The sequence below is a fragment of the Etheostoma spectabile genome, chromosome 2, assembly GCF_008692095.1.
Source record: "Etheostoma spectabile isolate EspeVRDwgs_2016 chromosome 2, UIUC_Espe_1.0, whole genome shotgun sequence".
NCBI lineage: Eukaryota > Metazoa > Chordata > Actinopteri > Perciformes > Percidae > Etheostoma > Etheostoma spectabile.
The window spans coordinates 9,686,152-9,694,165 of NC_045734.1; the positions used below are offsets into that span (position 1 = coordinate 9,686,152).

The window sequence follows — 8,014 nt, forward strand, 5'->3', positions numbered from 1 at the left end:
TTTTTTTTTTTTGCTCTGTCCAGACAAAATCAATTTTTCCTCCTTGTCCAACTCTAGTCAGCCGTACAGCAATGTCCTCTTGACACTTACTTTCCCAAAGCACCATTGTAGAATCGATCGAGGTGGATAGACATTAGAAAAAACATCTGTGGTGTAACAAAACCAAACAGAACAAGATATAGATATTTTTGTTTCAATGTGAAAAAAATTTTGGGATCAAATTGTGGTTTTGTTTTTTTATATTAAAAAATTAACAAAACAATTACAAGCAACACACTGAGACATGGAATGCGTCCCAGAGCCAAAAAACATAGAAGAAAGCTGGGAGGGAGGGAGACAAAACAACACATGCAGAAAAAGACAAACACATATTTACACACATGGACCGACAAGACAAGGGACCAATCACATGCGCAGGTTGAAGTCCGGGCTGTAGCACAAGGCTACAGTCCATAAATACCTGGTTGCAACAGCAACTGGTTCCACACTAAATTACCATCAGAATAAACGCATTTTCCGTCAACAGGAACAAGAAACAAAAAGCACAAAACACGTTGGAGAGGAATCTCTAGCCCAGCAGTAGCAAAAAAGCAGGGAAAAAACCCAGACCCTTGAGTTGCGCAGAATCCATGGTTTGATAGAAGGCTTGCCGCTGCTTGACCGTAAAGTTGCTGTAATCCAGGGAGAAGCGAATTTTCTGGACCTGAATGACGAGTGGAGATCTCCCCTCAGCTTGTAGGACCGCCTGCCTGGTTGTGTAGTGGAGGACGTTGAAAATCAACGTGCGATTAGTAGTGGTGTGCTTCTTCTGCTAGCTTCACCTCCAGCTTTTGAAAAGCGTGGTCATGAATACTTGCGTTGCTTTTCACGGTGGATTTTAGATCATTCATGTCAGATCTGATAGAGCCAAGGCTTGCAAGTCAGCAATGCTAGCTGGGCATGGATAGCACTTAGATCCCCATCTGTTGAATCTGAGAAAAGCATGGCTCGAGGTAGCCTTTCTGTTTCTCCAACAATGCCTCTGTAATGGCGTCTGTGTCGCCGCGTGGAACTTTGTTCTTGTTTGCCATTCTGCTTCAAGTAACTCGAACGAGCACAAAGTGGTAAAATATCAAAGTTGGGACCATATAAAACAACTATTTGACAAATTTGGGCCAGGAGCTACACCTTAAGCCGCCATCTCTCTCCAGCCGATAATGTGACTGATGCTATGTAGAGCTATGTGGATTTGCTTGAATATTCAATACTCTGTTGCCCATCATCCTTGTCAGTGCAGAAAAGCATTGTCCTGTACATGAAGGAAAAAAAGCACATTTCCTAGTTATGATTTTTGTATATTTTGAGATCAGAGCAAATCTCCACTCCCTTGGCGAGTCCCTATCACTTAGCAATAACTTGGCCTTACCTGCTTGCCTGTTCCCTGTCTTTGACATTATACTCTGAATCCCACTTCCTGGCAACGGACCAAACGAGAAAAAAGTGAGTGATAGCAAAAACCTCTCGCTCACTCTCACCAAAGCTGGCACTAATCAGATTTAGCGAGGGCTTGAGGATTGAGTTTTTGTGTGCGACTGCAATGTCATCAGCAGAGATTCGGAGCAGTAAAACCATTACAGTATTGGAAGGAGTGGTAATTGTATTTATTCAATGGGGAATCGCAATTCAGCTTATGATTTGCGTCATTTTCCACTTCACAGTTTCACTGCATTTATTGCACATTTGCACAGGTCCATTAACTAAGCTGATGATTATTATATTACCAAGGATATAACTGCACAACTCCATTGCTCTAGATACTAACTTTACACTGCATAACGAGGTTCTATTAATTTTTAATAGCTTAAAGAATTTGCCTGCAGATCATACTAAATCCATCCCTCCTGATACTGGCCTTTTATGCTTAGGACATCAGTCTTCCCATGCACAATATATAAATGTTGCCACAAACAGTCAAGTGATTTATGAATAGAATTTTGCTAATAATAAACATAGTAGATTAAGCAGATAATCTGAAGTTATTGTAAGTGCAGTATTAATTGCTGGGGAGAAGGGGACCTCAGTTGTGCAATCAGTCTTTGATTATGCAGCTGAATGAAGGTGGCATGGTATTATCTGCCTCCAGAGCCTTCACTGTAGGAATCCCTTGACTCAAATATAGATTGGCTCCTTGAGTCTGCTGTTGGATGTATCTGGATATGTTTCTGCCTCTGTTTTCACTTTTTGTTTTGTGGTGTGTCAGCTGTTCACCTGTGGAGCTGGTTGTCTTATGAGCTTGGAGCTCGCCAGTCTGGAATATATATATATATATATATATATATATATATATATATATATATATATATATCGATATATAGTACCCTCACCGGCCACTTTATTAGGTACCCCATGCTAGTAACGGTTGGACCCCTTTGCCTTCAGAACTGCCTCAATTCTTCGTGGCAAGATTCAACAAGGTGCTGGAAGATCCTCAGGGAGTTGGTCCATATTGACATGATGGCATCACACAGTTGCCGCAGATTATTCGGCTGCACATCCATGATGCGAATCTCCCGTTCCACCACATCCCAAAATGCTCTATTGGATTGAGATCTGTGACTGTGAGGCCATTTGAGTACAGCGAACTCATTGTCATTTTCAGAAACCAGTCTGTGATGATTCCAGCTTATGACATGGCGCATTATCCTGCTGAAGTAGCCATCAGAAGTTGGGTACATTATGGCATAAAGGATGGACATGGTCAGCAACAATACTCAGGTAGGCTGTGGCGTTGCAACGATGCTCAATTGGTACCAAGGGGCCCAAAGTGCCAAGAAATATCCCACCACCATGACACCGCCACCACCAGCCTGAACCGTTGATACAAGGCAGGATGGATCCATGCTTTCATGTTGTAGACGCCAAATTCTGACCCTACCATCCGACTGTCGCAGCAGAAATCAGACTCATCAACCAGGCAACGTTTTTCCAATCTTCTATGTCCAATTCGATGACTTGTGACATTGTAGTCTCAGTTTCCTGTTCTTAGCTGAAAGGAGTGGCACCCGATGTGGTCTTCTGCTGCTGTAGCCCATCTGCCTCAAAGTTCGACGTGTTGCGTTCAGAGATGCTCTTCTCCCACCTTGGTTGTACGCGTTGGTTATTTGAGTCACTGTTGCCCTTCTATCAGCTCGAACCAGTCTGGCCTCTCCTCTGACCTCTGGCATCAACATGGCATTTCCGCCCACAGAACCGCCGCCACTGGATGTTTTTTCTTTTTCGGACCATCTCTGTAAACCCTAGAATGGTTGTGCGTGAAAATCCCTAGATTAGCAGTTTTCTGAAATACTCAGACCAGCCCTTCTGCGACCAACATCATGCCACGTTCAAAGTCACTCAAATCACCTTTCTTCCCCATACTGATGCTCGGTTTGAACTGCAGGAGATTCTCTTGACCATGTCTACATGCCTAAATGCACGGAGTTGCCGCCATGTGATTGGCTGCTTAGAAATTAAGTGTTAACGAGCAGTTGGACAGGTGTACCTAATAAAGTGGCCGGTGAGTGTATATATATATTATATATATATATATATATATATATATATTATTTTGAGCCCAACGATATAGCGGCAATATTATTGGCCGATATTGACATTTCCTGATTTATCACTATCACACCTTAAATGGCAGATTTATTTTTTATTTGAAATTTTTGTTCATCAAAATCATTTATAAGATAAATAAATAATTTTGATAAGTTGACTGTCATCCATGTTATGAGCATTGGCGTTGCATAGTTTGTCCCCAGAGGGCGCGCTACAACGTCTCTGTTGGACAAACTGATTTTATTGTTGATGTTGTTTTGTTCAAAGGACTAGTTTCATATCTTAAATTTGTATTATACATTTATTTATCAACTTTAATATATTTTTATGATCCTCTGTTCTGTTGGGACAATAAAACAAATTATATTATTTTAGTGAGAAATCAATAATTAAATAACTAACTACAAATAACTAATGTTAGGGAAATCTGTTTGTTTTGTAACGCGTTTCGTTTTAAATATAAATCGGCATATTGAATTTGAAATTCCCAAATATTTATATTGGCCTTAAAAAGCCTTTATCGATTGAGCTCTTTCATATATATATATATATATATATATATATATATATATATATATATATATATCTTGTTGAATACAAGCACCTACGAAACTGATTAAGGTAAAAAATACTCAAAATTGATGTGATTTAATGTTCCCATCGTAAAAAACAAGATTCATCATCATTTTACAGTCTCAAGGAAAACACATCATACAGTATATGGATCTAATACTAAGATGCTAATAATGCAGATTATTGAAAATATTATTTACTCTGGATAAGATGCAAGTTAGGTCTAGCCGTAAAAATCTACTTGGTCTTGTAATATGCTGTCAATAATGATGAAAGCTGTTTTACCCTGCAACATCGAACCACTTATAGTTATGCCTTTTTAGATCATTGGTGCTGTGATTAGGTCATTGACACTACGTGACAATTCCTGATGAAGCTGCCATCTCATCACATATGAGTTGCCTGAAGTGCTGTTAACAGGGGTTGCTGGTGAGGTACACTTGACAGTAAACACGGCTCAGTTCTGCTCTGTTTCCCAGTGAAAGCAGCTATCCATTGGTGTAATAGGCCTTGTCAAAAGTTTACTGAGAATCAGCAATTTACTTTAAGACTAGGCTTGCCATCGAAAGGGACTCCGATAAGCTGGAGAGCCTATTGAGGCAGTGAGCTGGCTTTGATGCATAGGGATATCTTGACAGTTGCTCTCCCCTCATTTGGTTTCCATTGTCAATACCCTAAACGTTTCAGTGTATGTTATCCGCCCACATTCTTTCTCCTGCAGAAAGATCTATTAGATTTCCTCTGCTCAAAATCTCAATCTAAGCTACCTAGTTGAATAGCTTCATTAATTCACACTTAGTCATCATTTTTGCCTCCTATAGTAGTTTGAGATCATTATCTGCCTTTTTGAGGTCATCTATTGATCTTGTTCACATCTGAATTGCCAGAATATTTAGAGAATCTCAGCTTTCTGCTGCATAATAGTCATTCAGTGACACCAGTGACAACTAAAAGAACATGCTGTTTATTTAAAAAGAATAATTGAGACAGTGTATTCTTGCAGTAGTTTTTGAACAGCAGTCATGACATAGCTGATACTATCCTGTAAAGTACATTTGAGCTCTGTGACTTATTGACTTTTGGTTACTTAGTTGATCAACAGTTTATGGTGAGATTATTTATGTTTTACCTATAGATACTTATAGATATGTTTTTGAATATAAAATAAATTCCTTTTCTTAAATTGGAAAGGTATGTTATAGGGCTTGGTCATATGGGGAAAATCGAATATCACAATATTCTTGAGTAAATACCTCGATGTCGATATTGGGACGATATTGTAGGATTGTCAATTGGTGCTTTTAACAAAATATTATTTACACAATGAGATTTTTGATAAATAATTATAAGAAATGTCGATTTTAATGACTGTGTGTGAAGGCAAATTATAGAACAGCTAGAACAGTCCGCTAAGCAAAGAAAACTACATCCCTTTACTCAAATGCAATATTTATTCAGTCATGTTAAAGAAAAGCAGCACACATGACTGAAATAATGAATTAAGGGCATAATTGTTAATTTATTTTTGACAAATTTATTTTTTAAGCTCTAATGAAATCCTTTCTATAAATGGCATTCCTGTCTGTTAGTATCAGTTGTTAGTTGTTGTTGTTGTTGTTAGTATCTGTTGAATTCAAATATTAGAAAAAAATGGTTTTCTTTTTTTTTTTCTATTTTGGTATTGGCGTTGGGGTAATAAACCCCTTTTTTGTTTCTTTTTTGTATTTTTGTAATTGTAAAAGTAATATTATTGGTTATCGTATTTCAGCCCTGAAATTCCACACCAGTGCTTATCTGAATTAAGTGTGTGGATTTGGATGTTGTGTTCCACATCATCAGTGCAGCTCCATTTATATGAGCATTGTACCCAGGCTTCTGTCAAATATCCAGCCCTTCAGCTTATCAGAATAACAGAGATGTGGCTAAAGGAAAAGCTACATTAGTTGTGTGCAAATAAATCACATCATACAAAACTGGGTGCATTCTGAAGTTATAGGCTCCCACAACAAAATCAGTTTAACAGTTGGCCAATATGAATAGCAGTGAAACATCAAGTCAGGAATATGTTTAGGGGTACATTTTATGTGTCCCCGGCTTGGCATGGCGAAATGCCTTTTTAAAATTGGAGTCTGTCCAGTTGTCATTGACAATGACGCTGATTTATAGGAGCAGAGGGAAGAGAAGCGGGACGGAGGCTATGTTTCCCTCTAAAGCTTTCCATTTGGTAAATGATGCTTAGGTGTTCAGTTCTTTGTTGACATGGGCCTGAAGCATCGCTGCATCTGCACTAATACAGAGTGGGTAATATGACACTTTTGCCCACATGCTCTACTAATAATGTAACAGTCAGTGGTTTATATAGAATAATCATGCAGTTCTTCACAAACGGCTGATCTAATGGTGTTTACATTTAGTAGTATGGCACAGACAGGAGTGATAGAAAAGTAGGAATGAATGAGCAAGTTCTGATTTGAGAGAGGTGGAGTGATATGATACAGTGTTCTTCCCAATCCAAATGCAGCATTCCTTCTATGGCTGTTTATCTGCAGAGGACTCACCTTGGTCATGTAGTGAACTAAAGTGATGCCGTATTTCAGCGGTTGAATAAAAGGCATTAATTAGCATTCAAATGCAGTTTACTCCATATTCAAGTGAAAAGTGCATTCATGCTTTTTTCTTAATTGTGTTTTTATGAATTATTTTGCTGTTATATTTGCCCAAGGAAGAAATTAAACTTGGTTGCTTTGTTTGTCATACTAAATGTCTAAATGACTAAACATTAAAAGTCGGATTGCTTTTTCTATCTGCACTTTAGCCACTGTGAATACCACTGCTTATTAAAGGCACATTAATGGATTTTACTGTAGTCATTATTTCTCATATGTTATAGTGTAAAGGGGAAAGTAAAAAGTCATACAAATAATTCTCAGTCAAGAGAATTATAGCTTTATTTAAAGGTTTTAAGTCTCTCTTGATATTTATATGTGGCTATGATAAATTTATCATAATGCAACCAATGGTTCTTTTCAGATCTGTTGATTTTCTTGATTAATCGAAAATCAAGTTGTTTGGTCTATAAAATTGTGAAAAATGTTGATCAGTGTTATCTAAAATCCAATATGACGTCCTCAAATCTTGTTTTGTCCACTACTCAAAGATATTTAGCTTTCTGTCACAGATGAGTGAAGAAACTAGAAAATATGTACGTTTTAAAGGGATACTTCAAGCTTTGTATGAGTGTTGTCATTTTATTGTCATTTTGCATCATCCTCAGAGGTATTTTTGGCTAGAGACTACAGCCCAAAAAAAAAAACTAAAAAGAAATTTTAAAGTAATAAAGCCTCCGATGACACAAAACAACGCATTATCATAGGTTTTATTCCAGACACACAATACAGCTATCTCGTAACAGGGGGACATTAGGGAGGGAAGCACGGCCATTTGAAAATACTACCGGGTTTCTACTGATACAAAGCTTAATGCTAATCGTGAAGTATCCCTTTTAAGATGCTGGAATCAGAATGCTGTATTGCATGCCAAACATCTGTAAGTCAGTGTAGTCTATCAATAGCATCTCATAACCTGCAGATTTGATTTAAAAATCAGTTTAAAAGACTTATCAATGTAAAATAGGTACAGTACATTCTCACTAAGCATCAAAGGCTAAGGTGCCAGGCGGAGATGCTCATGCCAAGTTAGTTTACAAGAAAGTAAAACTGAAGTTTCTCTTTATTAAACGTAAAGCCAGGCTTGTCTCTCAGGAAATTGGTTAGCTGTGGTAAGCTGTCTTGATCCTGGTGCATTTCTTCACATTTTTGGTTGATGGCCTAAACAATAGCCACAGTCATATTTTTTTTTT

The 8,014-nt window shown here is 37.9% G+C and overlaps 1 protein-coding gene across 2 annotated transcripts in view; it reads left to right on the top strand.

The window, feature by feature from the left end:
* Positions 1-8,014, top strand: part of inpp4b (inositol polyphosphate-4-phosphatase type II B) — a 244,533-nt gene that overhangs the window by 16,535 nt on the left and 219,984 nt on the right. The window lies entirely within an intron of this gene.